The sequence below is a fragment of the Lithobates pipiens genome, unplaced genomic scaffold, assembly GCF_037356315.1.
Source record: "Lithobates pipiens isolate NorthernLeopardFrog02 unplaced genomic scaffold, aLitPip1_a1.2 Scaffold_19, whole genome shotgun sequence".
Taxonomy (NCBI): Eukaryota; Metazoa; Chordata; class Amphibia; order Anura; family Ranidae; genus Lithobates; species Lithobates pipiens.
In genome coordinates, this window is record NW_027507764.1 from 159,170,139 (window position 1) to 159,184,823 (window position 14,685).

Consider the following 14,685-nt stretch of genomic DNA (forward strand, 5'->3'; position numbering starts at 1 on the left):
AGTCAATTGTGAACAAGCACTAAGGTATAAAAATTTCCTAGTTTTTGTATCGCCCCCTCATTTCCCATCCCCCTTATACTTACCTGAGCCCTTACCCAATGCAGTGCTGGGCCCATCTCTATCGACTCTCTGCCTGGCATTTACAGGACAGAGAGGCAGCAGTGGGAGCCATTGGCTCAAGCTGCTGTCAATTAAATCCTGTAAGGAGAGATTGAGGGCGGAGCAGAGCTGCACTGTGTATATCTGTAGACGCACAAGGCCTGGCTTTGGAGCAAGCCCGTAGGTGTGCACCCTTAGGAAGTGGCTTCCTTGGAAGGCACACCAAGAACAGGAGGAACCTAGAGTGCCAGCAGGTGACCCCAGAAGTGGAGGTTCAGGGCTGCTCTGTGCCATACATTGCACAGAGCAGATAAGTTACATAGCCAGTCAGGTTGAAAAAAGACACAAGTCTATCTAGTTGAACCAAAAAAAAATACAATCCCATATACACAATCATTCACCCACAGTTGATCCAGAGGAAGGCGAAAAACCCATGATCCAATTTGCCACAGTAGGGAAAAAAATTCCTTCCTGATCCCCTAAAGGCAATCGGATTTTCCCTGGATCAACTTTACCTATAAATGTCAGTACCCAGTTATATTATACTATGTACATTTAGGAAAGAATCCAGGCCTTTTTAAAGCAATCTACTGAATGGGCCAGAACCACCTCTGGAGGGAGTCTATTCCACATTTTCACAGCTCTTACTTTCCGCATTTAGAAATTAAATCTTTTTTTCTCCAGACGTAAAGAGTGCCCCCTTGTCCTCTGTGATGACCTTTCTCCAGTTCCCTGATATCCTTTTTGAGAACTGGTGCCCAAAACTGAACTGCATATTCCAGATGAGGTCTAAGGCTGGATTCACACCTATGCAGTTTTAGTGCTTTTTGCATTTTGTAGATTTGCACCACAGTCCATTGAACATTGCTTCCTATGGAACACGATCATTAGTTCAAATCTGCAAAATGCAAAAAGCACAAAAACTGCATAGGTATGAATCCAGCCTTACTAATGAATTGAACAGGGGCAAAATGATATCACTCTCTCTGAAGTCTATACCTCTCTTAAAACAAGAAAGGATTTTGCTCGCTTTGGAAACTGCAGCTTGGCAATGTTGCCCGACAATCAGCCTTTGTGTACTAGGCCTAAAAGTGACTGGGCAGCTGTAGAGCTGCCTGGATCACTTTTACTGATAAAACAATTGCTGGCTAAAAAAAAAATTCCATTTTAGTTTTAATCATATTTTAGTCATCTGAATTGGAAAAAGGTATAAAAAAATATATTTTTGTAAAACATAGATAAATAATAATAATACATTTTTTTTAAAGCGCCCCCATCCCACTGTGCTTACGCGCAAATGTGTCCGCATACGTTACACCCACATGCATATGTAAACTGCAATCGAAACACACATGTGAGGTATTGTCGCGAACATCAGAGCAAGAGCAATAATTCTAGCACCAGACCTCCTGTTTAAAACGTCGCCTATGGAGAATTTTAAGCACCGTAGTTTGTCGCCATTCTACGGGCAGACACAATTTTAAAGCATGACATGTTAGGTATCTATTTACTTGGCATCACATCATCTTTCACATTATGCAAAAAAATTGGTGTTTTTTTTTTATTCATGAAAGTGTTTTTTTCCCCAAAAATTGTGTTTGAGAAACTGCTGCGCAAATATTCCACGGGCAGACGCAATTTTAAAGCATGACATGTCAGGTATCTATTTACTTGGCATCACATCATCTTTCACATTATGCAAAAAAATTGGTGTTTTTTTTTAATTCATGAAAGTGTTTTTTCCCAAAAAATTGTGTTTGAGAAACTGCTGCGCAAATGCTGTGTGACATAAAAAAATTGTAACACCCATTATTTTATTCTATCGGGTCTCTGATGAAATATATATATATATATTTATATTTATATAATGTTTGGGGGTTCTAAGTCACTTCATGGCAAAAAAGTAGATTTTTACATGTAGGAGCAAAATGTCAGAAATGACCTGGATGGCAAGGGGTTAGATCTATGGGCATCTTCTAAACCTTGGTTCACTTTCTAAGTTAGCAGATATCAAGCTAAGATCTAGCAATATGGCTGAATTTTTCATACCATTTGCTGTTTCCATTAAATAAGACTAAACTAGGCTTACTATGTAATGTATTTGTATTGTATTTTCTGACAACAACTGTACTGACTAAACGAAAATCGTACTATCTGGTATCGTACGAAGAAAATTTTCGCGCTTTTCCGATCTAATAATATCGGATGAATTGTCGTGATCGGCTCTGAAAAGCTTTGTACTAACTATAACGATTATTGTATGATCGTGCCGAAAGCGGTATTGTTTGTCCAATTTTCGGATCGTGCGTACGGGCCTTTAGATCATAGACATGTGCTCTCAATACAAGTGTGTGGTAATCTCATAAAACTTGTCCTCATCTAGTATCTCGCTTGAAAAGTGATATAGTGCCCTCAGCAGTCATTTAGGGAAGGCGCAATGCCGCATTGAGGAAAGATCTTTGCGATTAATTGTCAGGGATATCGTCTACCTTGCTTCTGGCATTTTGCCCAGACCTGCCATCCACCAAGTCTCAATATTCCAGTTATGTATCAACATCACAATGAATAGTATTGCATGATGTGTGCTTTATCAGGAAAATAAATTCCTGCACAATAAGGCTGTTTTGTTGCCTTCTTATAGCATTCTAGTGTAAGGGTCAATGTCAAGGGCCGTATGACACCAGCCAACTCTGGTTTTCATAAATACCCTTTATATTGGTAAAAATAAAGCCCTTTAGCAAGATGCTTGTGATTGTCTGCGCTATAATCATCCCTAGTCTATCACATGCCATATGCTATTTTTAATTATCCTGGGAAAATTTCATCTCCGTCAAAAAAAAAAAAAGAAGAAAATGTTAGACTTATCAACAAAAGACTTTTTATGGCAATATTAAGCATTTGACTTCCATGTGACAAGATGTACAACATAAATGTCTATTTCTACTATGTGCGAGTGTAATAATGAGGTCAATTCTCATTCAGTGGCTGGCTGTTCATCTTCCCTCTATTGCTGCTTTACAGTCATTGTGCCTGCTTTAAAGCATAACATTTTCTAATTTTATTAGTGCTGAAATGTGTAAAATGCTATTGATTTTCCACTATTCATTATCGCGGGAAGAGACTTCTCCAGTCAATTGTGCCAGGATAATAGTTAATAACAGTACAGTAAGTTCAAGATAATTCATTGCTATGTATTTTAGGGCAAAGTCATCTGTACACTTTCTCATCTGTACCAGACTGGATTACATAGCTGTGGCTCCATAGCTGTAGATTACTTGCAGTTCCCAGCATGCACTGGAAGCTATGAGTATTGTCTAAAGCTGGTCTTACATATTACAATCTGATTTCTGTACAATATATTGTAAATTTACCAAAACTACGTTATGTGTCTACCTAAACCAGTGATGGTCAACCTACAATGTATAGAAGGCCACATCTGCGGCCCCTATTGTCACCAAGGGGTTGCATGTGATATTCCATATATGTAATGCTAAAGCAGACTCAGAGGCTGAGGAAATACTACAAAAGTAATTAAAGTCAGATAGGACATGCTGTAGTGTGCAGGGGGCTGAGGACATAGTTTATTGGACTGCAAGGACCATAGCCCTTTTTACAAGTTGATGTTTTGACTTCCAACTGCTGGGGTCCGAGAGCTCCGCAACAAGTACCAAAGCACCACATGCATGGGATCCCCCCAGTCCATTACCAGGCCTTTTGGGTCTGGTATGAATATTAAGGTGAACCCTGAACCAAAATAAAAAAAAATTGTGTGAGGGTCCCCCCAAATTCCATACTAGGCTCTGTATTTGGAGGTGTTGGTCTATTTTTCTTTTCTTCCCTTTTTTTTTGTGTTGTTCAATATAACCAGTGCATCATTCCTTCAATGAGAGATGGGTTGCCAATATCCAAAATGGCGGTTCTTTTCTCCACACACGGCACTCAGAACAAGGTGGGGTTTTATATATAAGGTGATGGATCAGCACACTACCCGTTTCCCATTGACAACCTCACATATGACAAAAAGCGTCTGGAGCAGGATACGTGCTGACGTCACCACGCTCTCTCGTTAGGAGGATGTTTGTAGCCGGCCGGCTCTCCTATTTTATGCGCGATTTTTAAATTGAATACAATGTAAGTGCAATGTTGTTTTTTATACAATAAATAACAAATTAGGCAATATTACACTATGGTAGTTGTGTAGTTCTCTCTTTTCTGGGTTTACTGCTGAGTGGGTTGCTGAAGCAATGGTCCTGGATTAAGCAGTATCATCGGTGTTTGGATATATCTATGCAGCCATTCATCCAGAGCTTATCTCCACGATCTTCTGTGCAAGCTTGGCTGGGCTATAGCCACATGCCTAGTTTTGCTTGCCATCTGGTAAGCAAGTTTTTCTAATGCCGCGTACACACGATTGAATTGTCCGGCGTACTTAGTCCGGCAAACAATCCGGCAGACTTTCTACCGAACAGACTTGGCCACACACAGACACACAGAAAGTCTGGCGTTTGCTGGCGCGATGACGTACAGCACGTACGACGGGACTAGAAAAAGGAAGTTCAATAGCCAGTAGCCAATAGCTTCCTTTTCGTACTTGCTTCTGAGCATGCGTCATTCTTAGTCTTATTCTTATTGGTCTGAAAAAATACTTTCTAAGTCCGCCGGACTTTACGCTGAGAAAGTCTGCTGAAGCCCACACACGATCGAATTGTCCGGTGAATATCGTTTCGGCAGACTAAGTACGCCGGACAATTTGATCGTGTGTATGTGGCATAAAGGTGGTGGCACACTTTTGTTGAACAAACTCACTGTGGTATTAATATTAGAAGAATATGAATATTATTCAACAATTTTTTTTTTGCCATATGAGAAATTATATTCATTTCTACAATCAATTATATAAATTGGACTTATTAGCGGGGCTTCTTCCTTTTATGTTTTATGTGTGTATATCTCACATTAAACTGCTGCTCTTTGGATTTTATTTAGTGATTAATTTTTATTGATACATTATCGTGTTTTTTTCCCCCTTTATACCCTTATAAATTATGCACAATCCCGCGGCACCCCATTCTAAATTGTAAAAAATGTAACTAATACTTTTACATAATGCAGCAACATACACACATGTAGGACACCAGCATTAGAGGTGATTTATTCTCCCAAAGAAAACACACATTTGATCACTGGTAATGACTAGTATTCCAGTGTTTCTCTTCTCCCTCACCCCAGTGCTGATGGAGAGGGGCAGGGGAGGAGCAAATAAGGATGCTGTGCAGGTGCCCGACCTGCACCCTATCACCTAATGACGTCATTGGTTGTTAGAACGCTGGTGGCTAGAAGGTTGTAATGGTGCACAATGAAACCTTGTAGCTTTATCTAAAAAAAAAAAAAAAAAAAAGGCAGACTTGATCTACCCGCTGGCTTGTATACAGTTTTTGGACAATTTTTCGGCATTTTGTCAAGGCACTCCTGAAGAAACCTGGCCACCCCTGGTTTAAAAAGCCTGGTCTAGCTGTCAGGGCAGACAGAAACCAGGGCCCAGCAGGAAGAAGACTGTAGCCCAGTACTGGGTCAAGGCTTGGAGGGTGGGAACCACTGATCTAGGGTACAATACCACCCCACTATTAAATGCCTATGTCTCCCCCGTAAAAAATATTTCTGTGTCAAGACCCTACAGTATATACAGACTGACACTATTGTGTTTGAACAACTGATATTAAATGTAAGTATATCCTAATGTAAAACAGTGTGTGCCTTGGTAAAGCAGCTATTTAAAGATGGGTGTAGTAGGTTTGGTTGGGATCTGGAAGGTCTGTGGTCTCTATAAAGTCACTTGGCCTGCAGTATTTTGTATGGCTACAGAACCCCCCTTGGTGAAGTTTGCTATCCCTATAATTTACATAATTTCATATATGTTCTTTGCTACTCAGCTAGTGAATATTGGCCTATATTGAACTGTGATCTTGTGATACAGATTTTGTCTCAGATACATACAGTAATTACCTGGAATTTGAACAGAAGATGGCCAAGCACTACAGATCTGCTCATCAGCCTGCCAGAGCTGAATTCCTTGAATCAAATCCAATTTATTCCACTGCACACAGCATCTGGAAGCAAAAGATTGAACAGCCATCATTTTTCCATCATGTCAGCATTCCACATATTTTAGCTACACTAGTTTGAGAAAAAGTCTGAGACATGGGAATAAAATACACCACTTGTAGCTATGTCATCCCTAGTTCTTAATATAAAACAAATAGCTAAGTCTACTGGTTACAAGAAGAATTTTACTCTCACTTACATAATGAGAAAACAGATAGTCTCTGGAAGTGTGGCCAGTTGGATTTTGTAGTATATTCAGAATGAAAATGGTTCTGTTCAGTTTGGCAATTGATTCCCATGCTATTGTGTAATTTAACCACTTGCTGGCAGCCACCATAAGCATAGGATCAGCTGCTTATTGTCATTTTGTTTTCATCTACAATGGAAAAGCAGACACTATTCACTATTGCAAATCTGATAAATCCTTTTCATTAGTTAATATGGCTAAATGGTTATGCAGTCCTAGGGTCTGGAGTTTGATTCTCAGGAAGGTGATTTTTTATTTTCATAATTAAAAATATACTGGTAGGTTAATAAATTTTTATACAAATTTGACCTGCATGTGTATGACTGTAGAGGGTCAGGGACTGATGTAAATGGTTGTGTTCTCTGTAAAGCTGGCTATACACTATTAGATTTTCATAAAAAAGCATTTGTGCAAATATTTGCATGAAAAGTGCATTCAATGACTTGCTGAACTTTGTTCAAAAGTGCTTCAAATTTTCATTTGTATTTAAAGTGGAAGTAAACCCATCGATTTAAACAGTTAAAAAAAAAAAGGCATGCCGGGAATGCTAACTGCACATTGGCTGTGCTCGCAGCCAAACTATCAAACCATCCAATGGCTGGTGTCATAACGAATCACATGTGCAGCACCATAGCAGTTGAAGATTAAACAGAGTCAAAGATGGCAGCTTCCTTGGCTGAAAACGACAGGGGAGTTTACTTCCACTTTAACATTCGATTTTGAATGAATGGATTTCCCAAATGAAAACTATCTACACTGTTCCATCCTGCTGCTTCGGATTTTCTTATCACTGCAGTCCGAAAGAAACATTGTTTTGTCCCCAAAATTGATTATAAAATCAAATGAATGTTCTTGAAATGAAATGTTTTGAACAAACATCTACTACTATATACATCAAACCACAGCGCAAACAGTAGTTGCTAATTTAAACGTGCTCATCACATTAATAGACAATTAACTTCAGTGCCGCAACTGTGCATAAATGCTAATCATGTATTCTAAAAAAAAAAAATTATAAAGTCCCAAAAAAATCTATATTTGATAGTCCCAATGAAGAATCAAAGTAGTATTTTCTTCCAAAGTGCTGGTGTGCAAAAAATAGAAACTCTAGAGTGCTGCAGTGCTCCAAACAATCACATGGTGATATGGGCTCCACGCAACCTTCTTTGTGCCTCTACTTACCAGATGGTATGGACCCCTTAGCAATACTGCATGTGGGTCTATTGCACTTAAGACTGGTGAGCGGGGAGTGGTAACCGCATGTGGGTCTAAAAAAAGAAGAATCAAAGTAGTATTTTCTTCCAAAGTGCTGGTGTGCAAAAAATAGAAACTCTAAAGTGCTGCAGTGCTCCAGATGATCACACGGTGATATGGGCTCCACGCAACCCTCTTTGTGCCTCTACTTACCAGATGGTATGGACCCCGTAGCAATACTTCATGTGGGTCTTTTGCACTTAAGACTCGTGAGTGGGGAGATGTAACCGCAGGTCCCCCTGAAATATTCCTATGTGGGCGATGGATGTCTATGGTCTATATCAATGTTTCTCAACTCCAGTCTTCAAGGCGCCCCAACAGGTCTTGTTTTCAGATTTTCCATCAGATGAAACAGCTGTGGTAATTACTAAGGCAGTGAAACCAAATCAATCACCCCATCAAATCACCTGTGGAAAATAATGGAAAGCCTGAAAACATGACCTGTTGAGGCGCCTTGAGGACTGGCGTTGAGAAACACTGGTCTATATTGTCACCACTCATACATGGAAGGAGAGAATTTGTATAGTGTAGTACATTCTGTTTATTTAAAAAAACGGTTAAAATCACACTTACAGTGTTCCAGAGAATATGCATCTTTACAAATTGCATTTAATAGGCAAGACGGCTCGCTCCAGATACATACTTGGTTGCCATGACCTTGCATGCATTCCACCGATTGCCGGATGGGATGTCACTATGGAACCGGAATCTACGATAACACCCTGTAGGAGTTGTGAAACGCGTCAATGTAGATTCTGGTTCCTCGTCGCAGCCAAGCAAGTTCCTGGATCAAGCCAACTGCCCTGTTAGATGCAATTTGTAAACGTGCATATCTGGAACATTGTAACCTATATTATAATAAAAAGAAGACACTGAATGGCCAGATTAAGGCATTTTAGAAATAGGGTCAGCTCTATGGAACTGAGCAGGAAGGTTTCCATGATGATATCATCATGTGATAGAAAAAGTTGCCAAAAAGCAACATTGTGACCTCTGCTTTCTTGTTCGTCTTCAAGGTTACTTTTGCTCTTCCCACTGGTTCTTCCCTCCCCTTAAGCCACTTAAACTAGTAGGTTAGTTAGCCCTCCTTTACCCCTTCCCTCTTTCTTATGCGCCCCCCGGCCTGCCCTGGGCTTTCTTATGCGCCCCACGTCCTGCCCTGGGATTTGGAGCTCTTTTCCCATTCCCCACTTTCTTTGAGGCATACATTCCCATTGGCAATACATTTCTCCACTGATTTGCCTTATGTGACTTATTATTACTAGATTTGTATATTCTCTGAACCTATTTTTGCTTTGTGAAGAAATCTTGTAAACCTTTTCTTGTGTTCCCACAGGCTAGTTGTTTCATATTGGCCTCAACTGCTGTGCCTTTGTTTCTATATACTTATCAATGTGCTTATCTATGTACAATCTTCTGTACTTCTTGTTATACAATTTTGAGAAACACAATAAAAAATGTTGTAGCACAAGATTACTTATGCTGTAGCTTAAAAGGCAATCTACAGAACCATAGAATTTCATAAGCTTAAAGTGTTACTAAACCCACAACATTAAAATCAGTCTGTATATGCAGTAAAGCATGTTGGTTATACTCACTGTGGAACCTAAGGGGCTAATCCTCTGCACTGTGTAAAAAGGCTGTTTGATCCTGTCTTCTCCAATCCTCCCTTTCTTTTACTGTCCCCAATCCATCTGCTGATAGAACAGAGGCCGAGGGACAAGCTGCACATGCTCAGTTTGGTGCCAATTGCTAGAGAGTTTTTTTTATCTTGAGCCTCATAGGACAATCAGGGGATAATGAAAACTCCTCCTACATGCTTTAACCAGACACTGATAGAAGTCGCAAGACTGCTCTAACTGCTGATGAAAAAAATGATTTAGCCGTTTATATTTACTAAAACTATTGCATTTCCATGTTCTGTGTACTGTGGGAGACCAGATATAGTGCAGGGTTCTTGGTTTAGTAACATTTTAAGGTACTTATATTATTAATACGTATTACTGTTCTATGATGCTTATTTCTATGCTTCCTTCTTATAAGTGCAGCACTGTCCTCCTTTATCACCAAGGCTGTTCACACAATTTAAAGCGGAGGTCCACCCTAAAGTGGACCTTCCGCTCATTGGAATCCTCCCCCCCTCCGGCGCCACAATTGGCATCTTTCAGGGGGGAGGGGGGTGCAGATACCTGTACAGTACAGGTATCTGCACCCACTTCCGGCGTAGATTCTGCAGAAGGTACGCCCCTTTCTGCAGAATCTACGCCCCTTTCCAAAAGTCCCCCGCTGCCTGCTGGGAAACACACGGATCCCAGAGACAGCGGGGACAGTCCTTATTGCGCAGCGCGACTCGCGCATGCACAGTAGGGAACCGGGAAATGAAGCCGAAAGGCTCCACTTCCTGATTCCCATACCCAAGATGGCGGCGGCAGCACCCGAGAGACGATCGAGAGATCGGCTTTGGGTGCCAACATCGCGGGCGCGCTGGGCGGGTAAGTGTCACTATTTTAAAAGTCAGCAGCTGCAGTATTTGTAGCTGCTGGCTTTAAAAAAAAAAAAAACTGACTCCCGGCGGACTCCCGCTTTAAAACAATATACTCTCCAAGTGACCTATCCTGTAATATATTTTATCTCAGCAGTTATCAGAAAGGCTGGCAGCCTTACTCAAGGTGCCAATAAATTTAAAATCTACAGATCTGTATATATGTGATACTAACATGATAAAAGGGGCAGCAGACGTAAAATCGCTTTCAAATAAACTTTACAATAATAATTTAGAATATGTGCTTTGAAGATTACTAAAAGAGCTATGAAAAGCAGGCTTTATTGATCGTTAATGTTCACATACAGTAAATGGGATGGCAGCACTGCATAAACACTGCTTCTATAATGCTGGCCTCTGCCATGTGTAAAGTCGATGCCCTTTCTTTTTCTTTGTGCTGTGCCAGCAGATGAAGATGTGTAGCAATACACCTTACATTATTTAGTGATGTGACCTTCTTGCTTGCCACCTTTTTTATGCAGTGTTACTGTTATTACCAGTGGTCCATCAGTACTGATGAATGAAGACAGGGCAGAACATCAGTGATCGTAGCCTGTTATGTGATGCGACACAATCAGGCTATGGTACAGTATGTGGAAAGGTGTCAATAAGCCTGAACTACTCAACAAACTGCAAATACTTATGCAAAAATATCTAGAAGACTTTGTCCCACCTCTCTGGAATCCATCGGCAGAGGTAATACCTTTTAAAAAAAAAAAAAAAACATGTAGCAATGGTATATCGTTATTGGGCACTCATTCCTATCATATGATGATTTCTCCTAAGGAAATAAAAAAATGACATATGCCGAACATATATTGTTATAGTGTGTACTGTACAAGTACTGCTTAAAGGATAGGTTCGCCTTTACAAAATAAATGCACATTTTTTTGCAGGTAAAAAAATATGCATTTATTGTGTTTTTTGGTTAGAAGCCTGTAAAACATTGTACCCATGATCAGCAGGTCTTGGGTGTAATGCCACCACTGTTCTGCAGACTGTAGCTGTCTGCCCATACCTCCAATACAGGCAGTTACACTCTGATAGGAAGACTCAATGAACTACTAGAACGTTAAACAGCTCCCTGGTGGTTCATTGAGAACTACAAGCCGACAGCCAAAAAGGCTGTCAGTACTTGTAGTTTTCACATTCACAGAATGAAGCCGCCTTCTGGATGTCGGGTTTAGAAGACCAGCTAGCTTGGATACTAGCATCTCCTGAGATTCCAAAAAAAAGATGAAAAATGTATATAAACATTTTTAGTGTAAACTTCAGGATGAGCAAATATTGTCTAAATAAAAGAGGGATGTGTGTTGTTACTTAAAGAGGAGTTATAGTCTGGGTAAAAAAAAAGAAAATAAATCAGCAGCTACAAATACTGTAGCTGCTGACTTTTAAGATTTAAGACTTCTAAGGCCGCGTACACACGCGGGGACTGTTCGCTCAACTTTGTCCGCTGAACAGTGTTTCGGCGGACAGTCTGCTCGTGTGTGGGCTTCAGCGGACAGTTTCAGCGGACAGTCTGACGAACAAAGTTTTTCGGAAATTCCGAAAAACTGTCCGCTGAAACTTGGTTTGAGCGGACAGTCCGCCCGTGTGTAGGCTTGTTCGTCAAACTAAGTCTCGCGCATGCTCAGAAAGAATTTACACGCCGAAGGTTGCATTGCAGTGTATAGGACGTCGTTTTCTAGTCCCGTCGTACGTGCCGTTCACGTCATCGCGCACGGTTTCAGCGGACTGTTCGTTCGTCGTGTGTGGGCAAGTCCGTCCATGCTAATTTTGAGCGGACTGTCCGCTGAAACTGTTTGACGAACAAAGTTGAGCGAACAGTCCCCGCGTGTGTACGCGGCCTTAGACACATTACCTGTCCAGGGATCTGTCGATGTTGACACCCTGAGCCGATTTGTCAGTCGGCTTCGGGTGAAGTCACCACCATCTTCACTAAGGGAAACCGGCTGTGCTTTCTGAATGGTCCCGCCGTCTTCTGGGACCTGTGTGTGTCTCAGAAGGCAGCGGGGGGAAGAAGAAGGGGACGGAAATACTCAGAGATCGCCGCACCAATTTTACCCAGAAGTGGGAGCGGGTACTTGTCAAAACCAGGTACCTTCTCCCCCCTTCCCGCAAAAAGTTCCAAATGTGGCAGTGGAGGAGGGGGGGAGGTGCAAACAAGTGGAATTTCAGTTTTTTTTTAGTTTTAAATAGAGGGGAGAGGGATTAGGGCACCGGTCAGTTTGTATAGCTGTCTGTGCCTCCTACCTGTTTACCATCATTGAAAGTGAAAGTAAAAGAAAATCCCAGATTTTGGGTTGTCCCCAGAAAAGTAATAGAGGGGAAATCTTCCAATGGGAACACTAGTGCTATTGACCTGGGAAAGAGATTTCCCTAATTTGTAGGGATTTCCTCTCACTTCCTGTTTTGGCTATGGGACAGGAAGTGAAGGTAAATCTCTCCATTGGGCAAAAGTAAACCTTACAGGGGTACACCCCCCCCCCCTTACTATATCCAAAATGAAAAAAAAGTTGACTATAGTTCTACTTTAAGGTCTTGCTTAAAAAAACTGTTTTCTGTAGTTAGTAGCAGGAGCAATCAAATCATGAGCTTTTAGCAGTTGAGTGCAGTCTCTGACTGCAGTATTTCAGCTATCTTCTTGTATTGTCTATATAACAAGGCTATTCATTTGTATATATCTGCCATAGTCCTCTGGTTTTTAACAGTCACTCATCATCTATAGTCGCATAGTGTGATATTGCATTTACAACCAGGACGCAGAGCACACTACACATACCTTCTAGGGCTGCATTCAGTATAAGCCAGACCACATCTCCTTCCATGCTATTTTCTGTTTTCCTTGAAGCATTTACATCTTCTATCAGTATGTGAATTTCTAAAAGTTATGGAACTATTTGGAGCTGGTATTACTGACTCTCTGTGTTCATATGATACACCTATGATCTATTCAATATGTTCTTAGTTCCTAACATCACCCCTGGAGCGCCAGTGACATTCTGGGCACCCTGGCTGTTCTTAATGGCTTTACTTGATGTTAAATTTTTCTTCAAGTATAGGAAATGTAAAAGTATATTTAATCAATTTTATTATTTGTTATGCTATTTCTGTGGGGTCTTTGTTGGAATGCAGTGAGACTCTGAGGCTAGTTATACATGTCAGAGGACTGTCATATGTGCACAATCAGAAGTGCACTGTAAACCTTAAAATAAAACAAATCATGGATCTGTCTCAGTAAAGTATAAGTAAAGGCAAAACTTTGAGAGTGGATAGGGATTAGAACATCTGTCAGTCTTTTATTGCTGACTGTGCCCCTGTTAGGGAGATTCACCCTCTGTATTTGTCCTGTGTAGCATTATCATTGAAAGTGAAAGAAAATTCACAAATTTTTTGGTTGTCTCCAATAATGTAAAATAAATCTTCCAATGGGGACACTAGTTCTGGTGACCTGGGGGTCCCCAAGGAATTCCCTTAAATTACAGGATTTTTTTTCACTTCCTGTTTGGCTATGGGACAGGAAGTTAAGGGAGATCTCAGCAACCGGACAAAGATGGCAAAAAAAAAATCTGACAGGGGCTATATACTCTATCCAGAATGAAAAAAAAAAAAGTTTTGCCTATATTTCTACTTTAAGGTATTGCTATTTGTTTAATAATACCAGAATGTTAATTGCACAAGCAAGGATTCTTGATTACCTGGTTGATCCTGCCACTTCCTGTCATTCTATTAGCAAACTGACCCCGGTAGTATGGAAGACAATCCATGCAAGCATGGTCAGTTTACATTTTCTGTCATCAGGTATTTAAACAAAAGCACACTTTACACTTGCACAGCATGCTTGTACCTTCCGTGGTCAGGTTAAAGCTGCGCCCCCTGGCCATCCCTCCTTCATTGATCACTGGACTTCGCTGGGGAAAGGGGGAAGTGACACAATGCCGCCGGGTATGATTGCGTTTCATCACCTTGGAAATGCTGGCACCCAGCTGCATTACATAATTTCCTGCAATGACATCTTTAACCTCCCACCTGCAGGTCTGTGACCTGCCTATTAACAGAATAATAAAGAGCTACAAGCAAGTTTTTTTGTTTTGTTTTTTAATCTAAGCAAGCATTTTTTAAAATGTATGCTAACATCTCTTCAAAAATGCTTTTGTCAATAGTTACCTTTACAACCACTTTAAAACATAGAGGACTGATGGCAGAAAAGGCCAAGTGGTCAATCAAATCTTCTCTCTTCACCCAGTACTAGATGACTTTGAACCAAAAGACAACATCAGAACTGTCAGTATGCCAACAGCTCTGCATGTTCAATGAGCTTCGATTTTCAACAACCTTTACAGAAATAATTTATAGCATTATATTTAACTTTTTCTGTCATGGTTATGAGAGCTACCCAGATTGTTTGCTTCCAGCCCCACCTGCTGCCATGTGAGTA

The 14,685-nt window shown here is 40.7% G+C and overlaps 1 protein-coding gene across 6 annotated transcripts in view; it reads left to right on the top strand.

The window, feature by feature from the left end:
* Positions 1–14,685, top strand: part of RARB (retinoic acid receptor beta) — a 1,106,099-nt gene that overhangs the window by 1,073,689 nt on the left and 17,725 nt on the right. The gene's annotated exons all lie outside the window — the stretch shown is intronic.